At 42.9% G+C, this 20,994-nt stretch overlaps 1 protein-coding gene across 3 annotated transcripts in view; it reads right to left on the bottom strand.

The window, feature by feature from the left end:
• Positions 1 to 20,994, bottom strand: part of LOC116457480 (uncharacterized) — a 114,310-nt gene that overhangs the window by 62,303 nt on the left and 31,013 nt on the right. Inside the window, exon 2 of one of the 3 annotated variants that reach the window (XR_009210841.1) lies at positions 5,570 to 5,693. The exons of the other annotated variants lie outside the window; for them this stretch is intronic. The gene's annotated coding sequence lies outside the window, so the exon portion shown is untranslated. Of the gene's footprint in view, positions 1 to 5,569; positions 5,694 to 20,994 lie in introns of those variants that run through there. 3 annotated transcript variants of the gene reach the window in all.

Here is a 20,994-nt window from a genome sequence, read left to right on the forward strand (position 1 = left end):
CTTTTGTCTCCCGCCTAGCAGTCATGAAGTGGTGCCAGGCTAACCTATTAGTTTGCAAGTGGTGGAAGATCTCAGACCCCTCACAGCTCTTAAAAGTCACGTTCTAAGTACTTTTCCAGTATGAACTCACTTAATCCTCTCAAAAATCCTCAAATATAGAAATGATTACACCCCAATTTGGGCAGGAAAAATTAAAACAGTCCAAAGAGAAGGTTGGTGGTGGATCATAAAGAGTCTCGTGTGCCAGGCTAAAGAGTGCAAACTTTATCCATTCAATAGCCATGGAAGGATTTTGAACAGGAGAGGAATATGAGGAAAACAGCATTTTTGAAAAGCTTCTCTGGCCAGAGCCTGTTAGGTGGATTGGGCTGGGAGGAAATCCTGTTAGGAAACCAGCTAGCAAATACTAGGAGGCAGGACCAAGATTCAAGACAGGCTTGAAGGATGGGCTAAATGTACCCACAGTGGAATTTCACAAGCCGAAATGTCAGGCCCTGGACAAGGATCCACCACACCAACGGTTCCAGGAAATGGTTGGGGAGACGTGACTTAGCAGTGCAGCCCTTGAGAAGGAAGCCAAAGGGACCAAGCAACCTGGAGTGAGTCAGCAGAGGATGAGTCTGCCAAAAGGGCCACCGTGATCCTTGCATGCGTGAGAAGGCCAGTGTCAGGGCCATGAGGCAAGAGTCCAGCTCTGGCCAGCCTCCCCCAAGTTGACTTGCATTCAGTTCTGGTCCCACACTTTGAGTATGGCCTCAGAAGATATTTATTGACCGCTTGCTGTGTGCCAGGATGAGAGTCAATCTTTCATGATCTGATTTAAACTATAAATTATCAATCATAATTCATGATCTGATTTAAACCCCCCAAAGGCCAGTGGGGCATTATGTCCTTTCCATTTTATGCATAAAGAAACTGAGGCTCAGAGAAACTTGTCTAACCTCCTAGCTAATAAGTGGCAAAGCCAGGATTCAAACTGAGGTCTCTTAAGCACCATGCTAACTCCTACTTTCTGAAAGATGCTGACAAAATGGAACAAATTCAGGAAAAATGCTCAAAAACAAGAAGGTAGCTAGGAACCATGACATGTCAAGGGGACAGAGATGATCATGACTGAGGAACCAAGCCACACAAACAGCACGTGAGCTCTTCCCACATCTAGAGGCTGTCCTGTAGAACCCATGCACACATCTGTGTGGTCCCTCAGAGTCACAAGTACTAAAGAGGGATAAAAATCCCTCTGGGTGGAGTTCCCACCATCAATCTCTTTGCCTGTAAAGTCCCTGTGCATCCTTTAAAACCAAACCCATGGACTACACCTTCTGAAGTCTTTCCTAACTGCCTGTGTGCTCCTCCTCCATGCTTCCACAAGCCTCTGGACTTCCTTCCATCTGCCCTTTCTACCCCTGTTCAATGTCCCTAACCTGGGAATGCCTCAGGGAAGAGGCTGTGTTCAACTCTGCACCCCAGAGATCCACAGGTGCCTGGCCCAGGAGGTGGGTGTTGAATGAAGACAACCAGAGGATCCACCGGTAAATAAGAAAGCAAACTATGACCTCTGAGAGACACAGAGATCATGAAATAGATCCAAGAGCTCTGATTTGCAAGGAGGTAGGTGAAAGAGCGGCCCAAGAGAAAGGCCTGGACGGCACGTCCCTAGTCCTGTCCAAGGGAGAGGATATTCTGGAGGGCAGTGCTATTCCAGGTTTGTTGGGCACCTGCCTCCAATGACGTTCGGGCCTTTACAGGTTGGGGACAGGAAGGAACTATCCATCTTATACAGTCAATGTTTCAACATCTTAACATCCTGCTTCTTACCGGAGACATTCCAGGTAGCAAAAAAGAATAGGTGCCCAGTCACAAACCAGTATTTCTTTAGTGCCTATGGGGCCAGTATGCCAGGGACAAAGCTCCCCTTCCTCACCTCTGCATGCCTACTTCAAGAACAAAAAGATAGGCAGAAAGATAGGAAGACAAATAAATAAGTCAGACCTTCACAACTCTACTAAGCTGTACTATATACCTGGCATTGAGAGATAAACACCAAGTAGCATTGTGTAGCCAAGAGTGAACAGGCTGGGAGTTAAGCCCATGTTAGGAGAAATCCCAGCTCCATCCCCTATGAACTATGGGACATTGGACAAATAACTTGACCTCTTGGAGCTTCAGTTTCCTGCCTATAAGAGGGGGATCGTATGATGCAACTCTCAGTGAATTGGTGTGAAGGTTAAATGAGATGATCCACGTGAAGCATTTAGCAGGTAAACAGCAGGCATGCCCTACATGTTCATTCTTTTCCCCCTTGCCTGCCTGCAGCAGGAATATGAGAGAAAGCACAGGACTGACAGGCAGACAGGTGGGTGCAATGAACAGGCTTACCTGATCGACCCCTTAAACTCTTTGAGCTCTCTGAGGTGATGGATGTGAATGTACTTTGTAAACCGCAAAGCACTACACAAATGTAAAGGATTGTCATTACTGATATTAATTCTGTCATTCAGAATATTAAACTTCATGCCTAAAGAGATGTCTGAAAACACAAGAGTTGGTTGGAAGCGCCATAGGACTGGTGCAGGTACGTAGGATTCAACGAGAAGAGGCCATGGTGCACAGTGGCTGGAGGGTAGGCATGTGTAGGAAAAAGCTTCTTTCCTGGAGGATAATTGGGCTGAACGGGAAGAGCTTGGATAGACTGACTCAGCCCTCTAGGAGGTATTCCCTGTCTCCCCCAACCTGCATAAATGCCATTCCTCTGGGTTCCCACAGTCCCTGTGCTTCCCTCTTTCAAAGCATACCACCCTGAACTGTAATTGTCAATTTGTGTTTTCATTTCCCCACAAACCATGAGGTTGGGGACCACCTTTCTCCATCCTTGTAACCCTAGTGCCTGGCACAGGGCCCATTACACAGTGAATGCAGAATAGATGCATTTGAGGAAGGAGCAGAGAGTGAGAGCATAAAACCAAACCAGAAGTCCTGTTTGAACTAAAGCAAAACGCTGGGAAGGTTTTCTGAGCCACCTGGTCCCATAAAGCATTTCATCACATGAGGAGATAAGACCTGGACGGCATCAGGGTTTGGTCCTCCATGTCTCAGCAGCATCACGTCCAAGAGATCCAGGCAGTTTGGCCTGGCTCAGCCTTCTGTAAGCCAGACAAGTGCCATCTCATGGGAAGGGTTTGTGGTCCCCATCCCCTCCATCTCAGCACTGGCTGCCTTTCCCCTGATGCTGTCTGCCAAAAGGGGCATTTGAAGTCTGGAGAATAGGCACTCAGCAGCCCTTTTCCTCATGAAAGTGCACCTTGAACCTTCTAATTAGGCTTCTCAGCACACCTGTGAGGTCACAGTTCCCTCCCTACCCTCCCTGCCCCCACTTGTACAGTCAGGAGCTGAGGGTGGGGGGTGATTTGCAGTGTGCCTTTCTTTTTCTGCTCCACAAAGAGAAAAGGTCTAATTTTGAAGACTTTGTGGCTCCTTATCCTGTACTCAGACCCCTACTTACCTGTTTCATAGGGGATCAGGGAGGGGTAATTATTGCTCCTGGGAACTTTGAAGGTTTGACATGCTCTGTGGCAAGAGAGGTATCAAATGTGATGATTAGCATTAATAATAATTATTATTAACAGCAGGACTTAGCTCTTTTGAAAGGGGGAAATATCCTTACAACTGTTTCCCAACTGCTGAAGTTCCTTCCATTGCTAAATTTTGCTATTAAAGAGGATGACAACATCATGACAGGATATGGTGGGATCAGGAACTGGGCCACAGAACTCCTGTAATGGTCACAGGCCCATTCTGGCCAAAGATGGAGAGAGAGCACTGGTAAACATACATTGTGGGCCTGGCACTTGAATATTCCTTGAGATGCCTAATCTGGACGCTGCCTCCCTTCTACCCCTAGTTCTGTATATGAGAACACACTGGCCCTCTTTTACTTCCCCCAGCATGTTCTTTCCAACCCCAGACTGTTGCATATGCTAATCCCTCTACCTAAAAGGCCTTCCCCCAACCATAACACTTCACTGAGATGATATCAGTGCATTCTTGGGCCTCTGTTTTGTGCTGCTGGGTGCTCATACTTCTCTTTTGTAGCACAGATGCTTACTCAGTTTCTACCTCCCCTGCTGCAGTAAGAAGTATTGGGTCTGGATCAGAGATCACCCATGAGTCAGTTCATTTTACTGCATTCTCTGTACTAAGTCTGATAATGTAAGTAGGTGCTTATTCTAGATATTACGCCTAGCCAAACTTCAACTGAGCAAAACCTGGCAAGATTTCCCAAGTGTAAGCAGTGCAAAGGTCCCCCATTACACACCCAGGCAGGCCTGCATCTCCAGAGCTGGAGCATCCTGGAAGAAATAGAAGCCTACAGAAGCATCCCCATCACATATATTTTATTGTTTAAATTCCACTGTTGGCTGTGACTACAAATGGGCATGGCCTTGTCTGTGCTTTCTCCACCCCTTGGCCACAGTAGGTGGACCTGAGACCCAAGGTGGGTCAATGGTAATACCCACTCTTAGCCAGGGAGATCTGTTTAAGGCATGCACATGTCCCAAGCCAGGCCAATCAAAGGATTTCCATGGGACTTTTCTACCCCGAGCTGTAGGAAGAAACTTTCTTCTCTCTCTGATCGCAAGCTGTAAAAATGGAAGCCTAAACTTTACATATATTATTATACACTATTCTATGTATTCCATACATAAGTTATATTTTACAAATTAAAAAAGACTCTACAAAAGCTGGAAGGCAAGGCTGGAGCTTTGGCAATCACATGCTCATCCCATGTAAGGAACTCATGAAGAGAAGAGAACAATTCCAATATACATGAAGGCAGAGGTAACAGACAGGGATGGTGCCCCATAAGTGCTGGAGACTCGAATCTGGCCATTTCCGATCCACCCCTGCCCTTCTCACAATTTATCTGAGCAAATAATGTCTCCTTTTTGGCTTAAGCTAGGTTGAATTTAGGTTTATACTTGAACTGACTACCAAGAAATAAAAATAATATCTCACATTTTATTTATGCCCACTTTTTTCCACAAAGGATTGGTTTAAAGTTAACATCCTTCATTTGTCTTATACTTTCTGATTTATGGTTTATTACTTCGCTCAAGGTGATCACTCAATGTAGTTTTCTGAGGTGAGCAAAGAAAGTGTAATTCATTCATTTTACAGATAATCTAACTGAGGTTCAAAGAAGTAAGGGGACTTAGGTCACACAGCTAGCAAATGGAAGAGCCTGGACTAGAATCTAGGTTTTCTTATTTTTCTCTCTATAACGAGCACCTAGAATTTAGGTTCTCTTATTTTTCTGCTAATAGATCATGGCTATAAGCACAAAGAGAGAGGCTATTGGGCTACTTGGGCTCATAAGATTCCCATAACTTCCTACCGTAGGTAACTGTGCCCTTTTAAGAAGCACATCTTCATAGTACAGTAACACTTGCTATAAATATTCCTGAGAAGTAATAAAAAATAGAGCCGATCACAAAGTTTGGGCTTTGTTCAGGTCAAAATAATATGTATATTTAATGTAAAAGAGATGCTAAAATCTTTACTTGTTGTAGCAAAGAGAGGGTGTTCTGGAAGGAAATGTTGGGTGCATTTGGTGCAGAAAACTCCAATGGTGTTGAGAAGAGGTAGGAAGTGAGAAGGAGGGGCTAGGAAAGTTTTGTCTTTCATCAGCGGAGCTGTAAAAAAAAAGATGGAAAGTTGGAAACTACCATTGTAATGCGAGACAGACCTGAGTTCAAATCTGACTTTGACCAGCCACTAGTTAATGTCATGGGCAATCACTGCATCTCTTTCTCTGCTTCTTCATTTGTATAATGAGGATAATAATATCTTCTTTCAAATCTGTGTATGTGATTGTGCATATAATAAAGATGCCCAACAGTACCTGGGACATACTAGTTGGTCAATAAAATCTTCTTCCCCTTTGTTTCTCTTTCAATTATAGCAGCAATGCTCACATTTTGTCCCCTATAAAGAGAATCAGCAAGAAACACCCATGTGCCCCAGGGGAGTTTAGTACACAGTGCATTGGGATTTGGCAACTGGACACTTCACCATGAAGGCCCAAGCACCTTCCCCAGCCTTAACACCCTTTCTCGTATTCCTTTTCCCATGCTGTTTTACACATTCCAGACTACTTGTCCTTCTTTGGCCAAATCTTTCTCTCCCAACTCCCATCTCCTATTTCAAAGCAGAATGTTTTCCTGGACAGTTTATTTGCTACTTAGGCTTGTCCTGAAAGAGATTCTACTGGCATCCTTTCTACAAAAAGTAAAATCTCTTCCAACAGATAAAAGGGAGGGAAGCAAAAAGGGGGGTGGAGGAAGTTTTTCAGGATAGAAAGAAGAGTGGGGGAAATAGAATAGACTTACTGTTTCAAGGACTTTTCCCAAGAAAAATATTTAAAGACATAGGAAAAGACTAGATTCCATTAAACATCATATTTATCAATTACTATATCCAAATTCTCTATTTTTGCAATCTTTCATCACATATTCCTTTCTCCTGGGTCAAAACGCTATGTAGCCTTCAAGGCCCAGCTCAATGCTTTTTGGCTTATGTAGTTCATGTAGTTATGCATCACTTAACAGTGGGGATAAGTTCTAAGAAATGCATTCTTAGGCAGTTTCATTGTTGTGTGATCATAGAGTATTCTTAACACAAACCTAGACAGCATAGCCCACTACACATGTAGGCTATATGGTATAGGCTATTGCTCCTAGGCTACAAACCTGTAAAGCATGTTACTGTACTGACTACTGTAGGTAACTGTAACACAATGGTAAGCATTTTTCTATTTGAACATATCTAAACATACAAAAGAAACAGTGAAAATACAGTATTATAATATTATGGGACCAGCGTCACATATATGGTTAGTAGTTGACCAAAACATCATTATGCAGCCCATGACTGTATTTGACTAATATAGATTGAATTCCAACTATGTGCCGAACACTGTTGGGGATACAGTGGTGAACATGACTGATGTCATCCCTTCTCTAATGAAATTTGGAGGCTTGCCCTTGTTCCCCTTTAAAAATAATACTCTTGTTTCCTGTGTCTGCTACCATAACTGCTGTTGCTTTTGTTACAATAATTGCTTTTACATCTTCCTTCCTTCTTTAAAAGCCTGTAAATCAGCATGACCAACTCATTTCAGTTTGCTTGGGAAGTACCATATCCCAAGAAACCTCTCAGTCTCAGGCCAATTGGAACAGTTGCTTACCCTACTAAGTCAATGTTTAAAAACAACAAAAATATTCTCTGAAGAAAATCACTTAATCATTCATTCTTCAAATATTTATTGCATGCCTAATTCCTATATTGTTATAGCTGGTTGCCTGTATTTGATGTTATATCTCTTTTACTATACTGTGAGCCCCTTGGTTTGAAGCCCACATTTTTTTCAATCTTGCATTGTTAGGCCCCAGCACAGTATCTGCTCATAAAAGTCACTTAATTTTATGCAAACCACTGTGTTTTTTTCTTGATAAACATAGCAAGTTTGTGCAAAACAATTTTATAATATGTGTTCCTGTAATTTTTAAACCACAATTTCTGTCCAGTGACTTGTTTGGAGTGTTCAACAAGTAATAAAATCCAACAATCCCCCTTCTCTTCTAGGCTCCCTCTAGCCCTTCCAGCATATAAGGCATCTCTTAGCAGCTGTGGCAGCTTAAAGGCTGAAAATTGCACACATACACATACCAGGGTCATCCAACCCTAGTTAGGTCTTTAGAAAATTCTAGTTTTTAAAGTTCTTCTGTTAACAGAGTTAAAATCTAAATCTCTGTAGCTTCTACCCACTGGGTTGTGATTCTTATAAGTGGAGACACAAAAAAACCAAACCCAGACTCCTATGGCTGGAAGCCTTCAAGTATTAGAAGAGTGTTCTCATGCTCTCATCTCTCACCCACTCCATGACCCATATGCACACCTGAGATTTTCTTAGCCATCCTAACAGTTCCCTCAACTGTGGCCAGAGTGATATGATTTTACAATCCTGGTTTCTTTCCTCTGTATTTGTCCCACTTCACCTCCCTCTTAAAGTGCCTGAATCCGAATGGTTCTTTAGATTGTTCTGACAAGTAAATTAGGACTATCACTCTCACCCTGTACCTATTTTAAGAACTAGGTTAAATGATTGCTGGCTGGATGGATGCATGTGCAAATTCACTAGGTGTGTGGAGCAAAAGAAAGATAGCTAAAACCACAATCATAAGAAATAAGAACATTGTATTGGGTGAGTAGTGTCTCCCCAAAATTTATGTCCTCCTGGAACATCAGATATGACCTTATTTGGAAAGAGAATCATTGCAGATATAATTAAATGAGTTAAGCTGAGGTCCTACCGGATTAGGGTGGGCTCTCATCCCATGACTGATGTCCTTGTAAGTGGAGAAATGGAGAAGACACATGTGTGCAGAGGGAAGACAATGTGAAGACACACAGGGAGAACACCACGTGATGATGTAGAAGACCTTGGAGAACTGCAGCTGCAGCCAAGGGATGCCAAGAAGTGCCAGCAACCACTGGAAGCTAGGAAGGGGCAAGGAAGGATTCTCCCTTAGAGCCTTCAGAGAGAGTACAGTTCTGCTGGTTCCTTAATTTCAGACTTCTAGCCTCCAGCAATGTGAGAGAATAAATTACTGTTGTTTGTCATGACAGCCCCAGGAAACCAGCGGTCTCCAACCTTTTTGGCATCAGGGACCAGTTTTGTGGGAGACAACTTTTCCATGGATGGGGCAGGGGGTGGGGGTGGGGGTGGTTTCAGGATGAAACTGTTCCACATCAGATCTTCAGGCATTAGATTCTCATAAGGAGTGCACAGTCTAGATCCCTGGCATGCATAGCTCACAACAGGGTTTGTGCTCCTAGGAGAATCTAATGCGGCCACTAATCTGGCAGGAGGTGGAGCTCAGGTGGTAATGCTCGCCCACTACTCCCCTCCTGGTGTGCAGCCCAGTTCCTAACAGGCCACAGATGGGTATTGGTCTGCATCCTGGGGGTTGAGAACCCTTATATTAAATGTTTAACTCTTTCTTTTTGTACTTATCTTGAAAGGACATCTTGAGATTATCAGAAGAATATTCAACAAAGTTAGAAAACCCGGGTTCAAATCATGATTTTACTACCCGCCAGTTGTGTGACTCTAAAAAGTGACCTCATTTCTTTGATCCCCAGTCTGATAGAGACATAAACATATAACACAGAGGATTAATTTAGGGACCAAGAGTGATAAGAAATGAGACAGTGTTTTACAAACTATACAAGCTATTCAGATGTTAACTATTTGATTGTTTTTCCTCTCTTCTCTTCTTCAGTTGGCTTTCTAGAGGTTTGTTTATTTTACTTTTCCCGCCAAAGAATCAGCTCATGATTTGTGAATTCTACTACTTTAATTTTATTGATTTTCTAATTACTTATTATCCTTGCTATTTTTTTAATTGCTCTGCTTTTCTTGGTTTTGTTTTGCTGCTTATTTTCTAAATTCTTAGGTTAGACATACAGTTGCTTTCTTTTTACTTATTCTTCAGTGCAAATATAAAAGCTATGAATTTACCTCTAACTATGACTTTGGCTGCATTATATACATTTTCATATCTTGTGTTCTCATTTTATTCTTTTCTAAATAGTTCACATTTAGGTATTTTTAAAAACTTCTTATCTGAGTTATTATTAGCATCATCCTCTACCCTAAGCACTATGAATTGGCCTTACTGATCCAGGAGCTTTAATTGTTGTTATTATTATGTGGAAGCTTGAATCACAATTTCCTATGAACAAATTTCTCTCTGACATTTTTTAAAACAAATACATCATGGCTGAAAAGAAAAGTAGAGATTTTTATTTTTGCATCATAAAAGCATCAGCTACAGACTATTAGCAGCTTTCTGGATTCAGACATTTTTCAATGGAGAAACTACTAGAATCTTCTTATATCTTCCTCCTATTCCACAAAGAACTAAAGAAATCAACAATCTTGCTGAAAAGGGAAATGTTACCAGCACTACTCAATGGCCCTGACTTATGAATTAAGTTCCCAGGGTTATAGTCTAAACATCAGTCATTCTTTAAGGCTTAAAACAAGATCCAATTTTTCTCTGAGACCTTCACAAACCAGATCAACACAGAGGTGTCTTTCCTTTCCCAAATCATATATTTTGCCCACAAATCTAAGACTTAGCCCTAACTCCCATACTAGACAGTAAGTTCCTTGAGAGTAAGATTATGTCTTATACTTCTTTTCAGCCCTTCTTACCTCTAGCATCTCACTTCTTGAATTACATAATATCAAACAGTAAATGCTATGATTAGTTACAATTCTTACAGGACCTCTCTTGGGAGAAAGTGTAACTTTGAAATTTTGGGCCAGAGATTTTAAAATAGGCAAGTGATAAAATCAAGAGCCATTTAAAACCCTTCAAAATGCTTGAGGTGAATACCTTGGATGCCTGCTTTGAGGAGAAAGAACATCCCAAACATTAAGGAACTAGAGTTTTGAACACTGTGAAGTAGCAAAAATGACATATTGATATTTATATAACAAGAGCTACAAGTGAGCTCATGTTTCACCAAGTATGGTGGTGATGGCAATATGATACAAACAATAATGTTGCACATGTGTAGAATACTTTACAATTCACAAAACTCTCCTCTGTGTGAGGTCATCTGATGCTCAAGGCAAACCTGAAAGGAAAGCAAGTTAGGGACAATTATTCTCATTTTGGAAAAGGGTTATTTGGGATTCAGAAAAGATTGGCTAATCTGCCCAAGGTCACAAAGCTAGTAGTTAGTTGGAATAGAACTAAGCACAGATCTTCTGATTCTCAGTCCTGTATTCTTTGGGCTATCGCTACTCCAAATTGACTTGGGAACTCTTGAGATAAACATCAGTCACCAACTTCAACACCTAGATATTCACTCATGAAATGCCCTTGGGATAGTCACGTGCTCTGAGATACCAGAGGTAAAAGACATAGTCCCTGCCCTCAAGAAGCTCACAGACATGTAACCTGATCATTATATTGCACAGAAGAAAGCATAATTTCTCCAAATGCTGTGAAAGAATTAAAATAACTAATAAGACTAGTAATAAGTAACATTTACTGAGCACTTACTATGTGCCCTTTTCTGTCCTAAACACTTTGCATATGGAGTGGGTAACATTATGTACCACAATGCCTGGCTCATAACAAGAGCTTAAGAGCTTAAGAATTGCCAATTGGCCAGGCACAGTGGCTCATGCCTGTAATCCCAGCACTTTGGGAGGCCGAGGTGGGTGGATCACAAGGTCAGGAGTTCAAGACCAGCCTGGCCAACATGGTGAAACTCCGTCTCTACTAAAAGAAATACAAAAATTAGCCGGGCATGATGGCATGTGCCTGTAATCCTAGCTACTTGGGATGCTGAGGTGGGAGAATTGCTTGAACCTGGGAGGCAGAGGTTGCAGTGAGCTGAGCACTGCATTCCAGCCTGGGTGACAAAGCAAGACTCTGTCTCAAAAAAAAAAAAAAAAAAAAAAGAATTGGTAACCAACCATCTTTATTATTATATTTTTAAATATAAAATCAAGGATTATTATCTTTTAAAAAAATATTTAAAATTGAAATTATCCAGGGCAACATAGTAGGGGAGCAAATAATCAACCAACAGGGAGAAGTTGGAGCTGGGTCCTAAAGAATAATAAAGGGCTCACAGACAAGGAGGGAAGAACATTCCAGGTAGAGCAAGCACACTTGCAAAGACTTGAGGCCTGAACAAGTCTAGGGAAGGGTGAGGCAGGGAGGGGAGGCGCTGCCCTTTGGGCAGCCAGGACAACATACAGAAGAGGAAAAGGAGGTGGCCTCCAGCCAGAAAGCTGCGGGTGGGGCAGGGTGGGGGCACTCCCTGTGCCTGACCCAGGCACCAAGGGTGAGGCACTGATTTTCCAAGGCTATTTGTTTGCAGGTTACATTTTTCCTGAAAAGAATCCAAATGCATTTGTTTTCACAGACAATTCTAGACTTCTTGGTCCAAGGGCTTTCCCTGGGAAATATCCTAATGGCTGTGGGCCAAGACAGGGTTCCACTAAGCACTGGACTCACAGCACAACAGTGTGGCAGGCTGGAATCTTCTTCAGAACCTGTAAGGAAGTGGAAATTCAGTCACTCCCTGGGAGATTTGTAAATATAAGTAATATGCCCTGTTGGTTCTGCCCCAACCAAACCCTCCTACTTGAGATCCTCTGAATACGGCCTGCAGTGTGGAACCTCTATGCCTAATAGGTCCCTTCCTCCTCTTTCCTGTTTGGCATGGCCCCGAACTTCCTGCAAGACCAGCCTCAATATTCTTCCTTTTGAGCCTTTCCTGGCAGTGGTGGCCCCAAATCCTGGCCCCAACACCAGGGTGGATGGGTAGCTTTGACTTCAGCGCTCCTAACAGAGCCATGGATGCACCTCTACTTACAGTCGTCTCACTGGCTTGGAATTAAGCACCCCATCTCCCCTACCCTACCACCCCCTGGCCTCCACCTGTAAGCCAGTGTCAACCAAGGTTGGGGAGGTAGTGAGCAGTCCACCTGGGTACAGGTTATATATAAGGGGATGCATTATCTGTAGTAAACTTTTAAAAAAAGAAGAAATTTAATAAAAGTCAGTCTTTTTGTTCATTGTCACATGTGCAGGTAATTCTGAACAAAGGGATAAAATATTCTCCCTCGCAAGAGCAAATGTGTGTTTCTCACACCACTTGGTATTTCACTCCTGTGGATACTTCCCAGTTTCTTCTGTTCAGGAAAAGACTATGCTATTAGCGATAGAATAGAACACTGGGCAGAGCCTTTAGTCAGTCACCAGTTGCTCACTAAGACCTAGTATGCGCTAGGTACCATGCTAGCCATTTTACAAGCATTATCTCCGCTCTTCCCAACAATCCCTAAACATATGCATCTATGTATGCATCTCTATTGGGTTATTTGTCAGATGAAGAAACTGAGTCTCAGTATCATTAGATGATTTGTCTAGGGTCCTACCATAAGGAAATTCAAACCCAGATCTGGGTAGCCCAGAGTTTATGTTCATTCTCCTGTGGTTCACCACCTCCCCTCTGTAAGCCCCTAGCCCTGTGCCTAGAACAGCATGTCTACTCAGTACCAGGGGTTAGAACTGCAAGCTACACATCCTTTCTTTAAGGAGTCCACAGCATAATGCAGAAAGGAACTCATGCAACTCAGCATGATTCAGTTTAGCATGTGACGAGTGGTTTTAGGAATAAAACAGACCAACCCCCAACTACTGCAGCCTTAAAGATACAAGGGGAGAGGAGAGTTGTCAAGGGAAGTAATTAGCCCTGATTGAACTCATAGCAGATGCTCTTTTGGATACCACACACATGCTCTCCTACTTGAGTCTTACTACAAACACCTCTGAGGTGGATCTTATTGTTCTGAGTTCTCAGATAGTGCTCAAACAGGTTAATTGACTCAGCCGAGGTCACACAGCAACTAGTAGCTGGTAGAGCAGGGATTTGAGAGAGGCCTCTCTGACTCAGAAGCCCATGCTCTGGCCACAGCAGCCCCCTAATGAAAAGGGAGTGAACATGTTCACCATGAGTTCTGCTCAGGGACTAGGGAATATACTAGTGAACAATAGGATAAGGAATAATAACATAAAATAATAACATAAAAAATAATTTTTTGGTGATTTACAAGTTTACAAGATTATTTCTTATCCATTATCTTATTGCATCCATATGAATTTGGCAAGGCAGGGGCTATCTCCATCTACAGATGAAAAAACAGAGGCTTTAGCAAAATTATACAATTTTCCTGAGATCCTATGAATTAGATGCAGAGTCTGGAATGACTTTACCAGATTTACTCCATGAATTACCACATGTAATATACAGGTACATTTGATTAGCCTCTGAGTCTTCAGACAACCTAAAGAAGTACGCTCGACAAGTCTAACCCTCCTCACATTAAAGACAAAGAGATGGAATTTGGAGATGGTAACGAACATACCCAAGTGGTGGAACTGGAACTAGAACTCATGCCCTAAGATGAGCACAAACTTTTCCTCTTTATCATATGACATGGAAAAAAATTATTCACTTATTTGTTCAGCACCAAATTTGGGCAGGGTTGCCAACCACCTGAGAGTGGGCTTGTCCCTAAGAGCCCTTCCTTCCTCTAATAGCTCTCAGATCCACCACTAATCCACCACCAAATTTTGATATGAAAACACAACTAACTCTTTTAGACACTCTAGTCTGTTTTACCAATAAAAGGCAAAGAATGATCAAAGAGTCAACTCTACCCCCAACCTAACTGCATCTTAAATAAAGCTGGGCTTATTCTCCCTTCCCTTACCCTTTTATAAAGTTCCCGTCCAGTTCAAAAGAAAAGTGTAAAATTGTTCCTCTGCAAATGAATTTCAAGGTTTCCACATCAAAACCCTATAAGAAATAAAACAAGCAAAGTAAAGGCTTGAATGATTACAAAGCAAGAATATCAATTATGCACTGTCCCACCAAATTGGTTCCTGAAAAACAGAAGCTCTCATTTCTGTTGTTTCAGAAACACTGTAGAAAGACAAGGCAGTATGGTGGGAAAAGTCTGGGCCTGGGAACTATGGAGTGTTCCAGGAGACCTGAGGCCCAGAGAGGTTAAGTAACATGCTGAAGGTCACACAGCTTCCCAACGGAGCTGAAAATGAAGACAGAATCTGAATTCAGGTCATTCTGCCTTCACATTACTTCCCTGCCCTTTTGGAGTAAGCTGCATCGTGATCTACCCTCAAAGCTGAGTAAGAGCAAAGCCAACACGTGGTAACTATGTGCCTAGGGGTCTAGAGCTCCTGGCTATTCCTTACTGTCCTGGGTCCTATAATCATTATGGTATGATGAATGAGAACATCGTGAGGCAAAAGAACTTCCAGATCATCCTCTTTGATTCTGCTTTATTCTATCCGAATCAGACAATGTCACTGATGCACTCAGATTTCAGTGGGATTCCCTTTAATTGTTTAGGGGGTAGGGGGCTCCAATGTGCCTTCGGTGGCCAGTGCCAGCAGCTCTTCTTGGGTGGACTGTTAGGTGCTGTGGCTCTCCAGCCTTGGGCGGGAACAATCCTGAGGTTTAACCCACACTCCAGAGTCCTCCGGCAGGATCAAGCTGAAACTACCCTCCGCAAGTGGCATCTTAATACCATTCCCCAAATTACAGTGAAAGTAACTTTTACATTTCAGTGAAAACAACCTTGGGATAGACATGACAGATTCCTTTTTAAGGAATAAACACCAACTTACCACTTGTTTTACACTCAAAAAATCACTCTTTGCTCTGTTTTGATTATTCAAACTCATTTAAAAGACCACATTGTTCTTATATTTTGCTCCATAAGCCTTCATTTCGTTGGTGACTAAAAGCAATAAAAGTCTGACCAAGGTACTCAGCATAATTTTCTGACTGATAGTCCATGTTCCATTCATTCATTCACAGCTGGCTCAAGCTTAGAACCAGCTGCATTGGCTGATCTGGTCACACCTACCAAATTATGGTCTGACCTTAGCAACCACCCTGAGAAACAACCTAGGGCCGACCTCAGCCACTGTCCATACTGAGGTCATGTGATGTCACTCCAGCCATCTTGCTGTTCCTCTAACATGCCCAGCTTGTTCCCACCTCAGGGCGTTTGCACTTGCTGTTTCACCTGCTTGGAATACACTTGCTTCAGACCTTCTCCTGGCTCCCGTCCTCCCTGCATCAGGGCTCTGCCAAATGCCACGTCCTCAAAGATCCTTTCTTGATTTTGCCATGTAAAATGATCTGCCCATCCCCTACTCTGTCTTTTTATACCTTTCTTCATATTTATTACTATCTGAACTGATATAGTTATTATTTACTTATTTATTGTCTTTCTCCACCAGGAGAATGCAAACTCCATGAGAGGAGATATTTTGTCTGCCCAAAATAGCACCTGGGAGATGGCAGGCACTTGATATATTTTTTGAATTAACAAAAAATGAAAGAATAACGCTTCTCTTCTTCAGCCTTTTATTTGTGAAATAAAATTTTTCCAGAGAAAGATTGCAAAGGCTTGGAAACTGGGAGATCTTCAGCTTTAATCCCATGGGTAAGTCTCTCATGTTACCTGTGGATCAAGAAACTCTCTACCTCAAAAACCTGCAGTGGCTCCCTGTTGCTTCAAGAGAGGACAGTTGTCTGTGAGACTTTGCAGCCTGAATAAAAACTCAAGGCCACTAAAATAAAATAATCTGACAATGACATTGTGTGTGTGTGTGTGTGTGTGTGTGTGTGTGTTTCATAAACATTTACTGAGTGCTTGCTAAATGCCAGGCACTCTTGAAATACAAAGATGTGGATCCACCCCAACCACCATCATTTTGGTAGTAGTAGAGTGAGATATCCAAGGAGGTCATAGATGATTAAGAAAAAGAGACTTAGGTCGGGCGCAGTGGCTCACACCTGTAATCCCAGCATTTTGGGAGGCCAAAGCAGGTGGATCATCTGAGGTTGGGAGTTTGAGACCAGCCTGGCCAACATGGTGAAACCCCTTCTCTACTAGAAATACAAAATTAGCTGGGCATGGTGGCGCATGCCTGTAATCCCAGCTATTTAGGAGGGTGAGGCAGGAAAATCACTAGAACCCAGGAGGCAGAGGTTGCAGTGAGCCAAGATCATGCCACTGCACTCCAGCCTGGGTGACAAGAGTGAATCTCTGTCCCAAATTAAAGAAAAAAAAAAGGAGAGACTTGTAAACAACATTAAAGTGTTAGCAAATGCCAAAAGATAATTCTACATGGGTACATGGGCATGTGCGCAAAAGGAATCAGTCCCCTTCATTTGGATGTAGGCAGGAGTCCAGAAAAGCTCCTAAAGTGAGCTGCATTACAGCTGAAGCTTGGTGAACAGGGGGTCCCCAGACAAGCCGGTGGGGGAGCGGTAGTGAGGGTGTTCCATGCAGAGGAAAAGCCTGAGCAACAGCCAGGAAGGAGTAGGACACGTTATGGAAACTAGAGGTGATAAAGTCAGTCCGAAGTGTGGGCTGTGAGCTGGGGTTCAGTAAGAGACCAGGCTATGAAGTAAGCAGGGTGTTTACAGAAAAGATACCACACTGGAGTCAGGAAGACCTGAGTTCAAGAGCTGACCATGTCACAGGCTAGTCAGTCAGTCCCCTCTGGGCTCAACTTCCTTGGAAGTCAATGACTAGGAGGAGGGGACAAAATATCACCAGCTTTCCAGTGAGGTTGGTGGAGGCATGGAGCAGGAAACAAAAGCTCTGGAAAGACTTGTTTTGTTTCAAAACAAAATACTGAAAATGTCCCCTTGCTTTGATTTGTTTTGAATCATGATATTTTGCTTATTTTGAATTTGAAACTCATTAAAAGAGGATGTAAGGTTTTTGTGTTTATCTAGGGTGACTTGGATTATAAAAGAGGAGGAGAAACTCTGGGTGAGGTGATCTTAAAGTCCCCTCTGATCCTCACCTCCAACTCTAAAATGACTGACATTTGGGCATACGGGGAAAAAGGAGAGAGGTGCAGCGAATCAGATACTGAGCTTGAAGTCAGACCCAACTTCTTCCAACTCAGACTTTGCCACTCACTTTCTGGGCAAGTTAACAAGCGTCTTGGAGTGTCAGCTTCCTCTTCTATGATGTGATCTTTTCCTCATAGCCTTATTGTGAGGTTTATTTGAAATAATGGATTTGAAAGCAACTGCCACATAGTAGGTTCTCAATAAATGTCAGCTGAGTATACTGTCTTTGTTCTCTCCATATCCCTGTCTCTAATCATAATAGCTTCCTTGTGAATACCTACCATCTGCTGAGTGTTGTCCACAGGCTATCTCTTTTACAAGCAGAAATTAATGATTTAATTCTTTGTTGTCAGTTGAGTTCATTGAATTGCCTCAAGGCGGTTCTGACCCTCAGAATAGAGACACAATGTTTGATGGGAATTTAGGGTATTCTGTCTGGAACCACACAGGTTTAAAATCTTTTAAAATTTAAAGTGGCTTTTTATTACTTTGGAAACCTATCCACTGCAAGTTTTTATTTCTATCCATTATCCGTTTTCCCCCTTACTTTCCACATTTAACTCAAGGCTTCAAATACAAAAGCCAAGTTTGAAATAATCACAACATTTAAGCAATGAATGTAATGACGGCTTACATTTCCATGGCAGGAAGATGTACACTCTATATTTAATAGCTTTAGCCATTTACAGCAAAAATTACCATGGGGACTCCAAAGAGAGAGGGTAGGAGGAGAATTCTGGGCCTTTGACTAAAGATGCCATAGTCATAAGCTGTTTTGGAAATGATTAAGTGATAAATACAGTAAATGTACCCTCAGTTCTGGGAACCCCACAGTGCAGACATAATTCTGCAGAAGCAGAATTACTCTGCAAAGGCAGAAGTAATTATTATTATTGTTAAAAGGTCTAAACCTTAAGCCTGTGCCGTTTTATTCTCTTTAGCTGGAAGATCACTAAGTACATAGAGGAGGGAGCTCAGGTATGTGGAGCATCTATTAGACACCAACTTCTCTATCACTTAAAACCTAACCTCCCTCAACATTCCGTGTAAGCACTTGGAACTGGACCCCCAAAAAATACAGTGAGGGAAACCAACAATCTTGAATATCTACGGTGTGCAAGCCACCTTATTATATAAAATATAGCATATGCATGCAATGCTTAATCATATATAAGGAATGCCAATAAGCTCAGAAAGGAACCCCTCGCCTTTGTTGAGGAGGCAGCTGTGTGTGGTATCATTCCTGGCTGCATGCCCATTGCCTAGCATTGTGTCTGATACATCCTGCAGGAATTAAGAATATGGAATAAGGAGCCAAATTTTGTAGATTCAAGTCCTACTTAGTAGCTGTGTGACCTTAGGTAAGTCACTTAACTTCTTTGTTCCTCAATTTCCTGCTTGTGAAATGGGATGATCTTAATACCTCTCTCATACTGTAATTGTAGAATTAAATGAGTTAATAAGGGTCAAATGCTTAAGACAGTGCTGGCAAAGAGTAAGAGCTGCAAACATCATCACTTGTGGACTTGCTGGATAATGGGGACCTCACCATCACCCTGTGATGTAAAGTGTAATAAACTCCTTTTTCCAGGTGGGGAAACGGAAGAAAGTACACCTGCCTGGTCATCCAGTTCTTAATTGGCCTAAACAGGATTCCTACCTAGGCCTAACTAACATTAATAACAAAACATAGCTTTAATTAGTTTTTTTTAATGTTCTAGGCCTTTACAGATAGGCACACATTTACTTCTCACAACAATTATATGAGGTAAGTGTCAGTAACTCACATTTTACAGATGCAGAAACTGAGACTGAGGTTAAGTAATTTTCCCAAGGCCATATAGTCAGCAAATGTCAAGTGTGGATTGTTTTGTTTGTTTTATATATTTTTTCAACTTCTATTTTACTTTATTTTGAAACAGTGTCTCACTCTGTTGCCTAGGCTGGAGTGCAGTAGCAGGAACATGGCTCACTGCAGCCTCGACTTCCTAGGCTCAAGCAATCCTTCTGTCTCAACCTCCTATGTAGCTGGGACCACAGGTGCACGCCACCATGCCTAGCTAATTTTTAAATTTTTTGTAGAGATGAGGTCTCACTTTTTTGCCCAGGTGGGTCTCAAACTCCTGGCCTCAAGCAAGCCTCCCCCTTCTGTCTCCCAAAGTGCTGGGATTACAAGAGTGAGCCACTGCACCCGTACCAACTTTTATTTTATAATTGGGGGTACATGTGCAGGTTTGTTACAAAGGTATATTGCCTAATGCTGAGGTTTTGAGTATAATTGAGCTTGTCACTCAGATAGTGAGCATAGCACCCAAGAGGTAATTTTCCAGCCCTTGATCTGCTCCCTCTCCCACTAACTCTAGTAGTCCTCAGTGTCTATCATGTCCACCTTTATGTCCATGTGTACCCACTGTTTAGCTGCCGCATCTAAGTGAGGATACGTGGTATTTGATGTTCTTTTCCTGATTAGTTCACTTAGGATAATGGCCTCCAGCTGCATCCATGTTGCTGCAAAGGACACGATTTCATTCTTTTTATGGCTGCATAGTATTCCATGGTGTATATGAGCCATATTTTCTTTATCCAATCCATCATTGACAAGCACCTGGGTTGATTCCAAGTTTTTGCTATCGTGAATAGCGCTTCGATGAACATAGGGATTCATGTGTCTTTCTGGAAGAACCATTTATTTTCCTTTGGGTATAGACCCAGTAACGGGATTGCTGAGTGGAAAGGTAGTTCAACTCTGGATTCTTTTAGAAAACCCAGGCCAGAGAACCTCACTGTACCCTACATGGAAGAAAAGGGCCAGGTCTCTGGAACCTGAAATTCACCGAGCTGAGCTGCAGATCTGGCTGGCGTTCCTATGGCCAGGACTTGGACCTGAAGACTGTACGAGGACTGGGGATTGAGGCTGGGGCTCTAGGGCCGCGGGTGGGTTAGCGGGCCTGGAACAGGGGTGTGGCCCGCAGCGCCAGTTTACAACGGCCGGCAGGACCGCGGGGAGGAGCAAGAGCAGGAAGTGCCGCGCGCGCTCGCACCGAGGGAACTCCGGCGGCGCCCCGCCTTTGCCGGCGTCTGGGCTCCGTGCCCGCCGCCCTCCCCAGCCGCTCGCCCGCGAGTCCCTTTCGCTTTTAACCCCAGCCGCGCTGACTGCCTGCGATTACTCAGAATCGCCCCCACTTGGCTGGCTGAGCGACAAAAATCAGCAGTAGCTGTCCGAGGAAACCTATTCGCAAACAGGCGCCCCCGCCCAGCGGAAACACCCCAAGCCGGAGCCCAGAAATCTCTGTCTTCTCCCATCCCCCCCTCTGCCTCTCGCTCTCGATGAGACTCGTCCGGGTCTCAGTTTGCCCATCTGTGCACACGGTGTGAAGAATTTCTGCACAATCGGGAAAAAAAAGGTGTGGAAACAGCCCAAAATAATTTTGA

This window comes from Hylobates moloch, unplaced genomic scaffold (assembly GCF_009828535.3).
Source record: "Hylobates moloch isolate HMO894 unplaced genomic scaffold, HMol_V3 SCAFFOLD_18, whole genome shotgun sequence".
NCBI classification, from domain to species: domain Eukaryota; kingdom Metazoa; phylum Chordata; class Mammalia; order Primates; family Hylobatidae; genus Hylobates; species Hylobates moloch.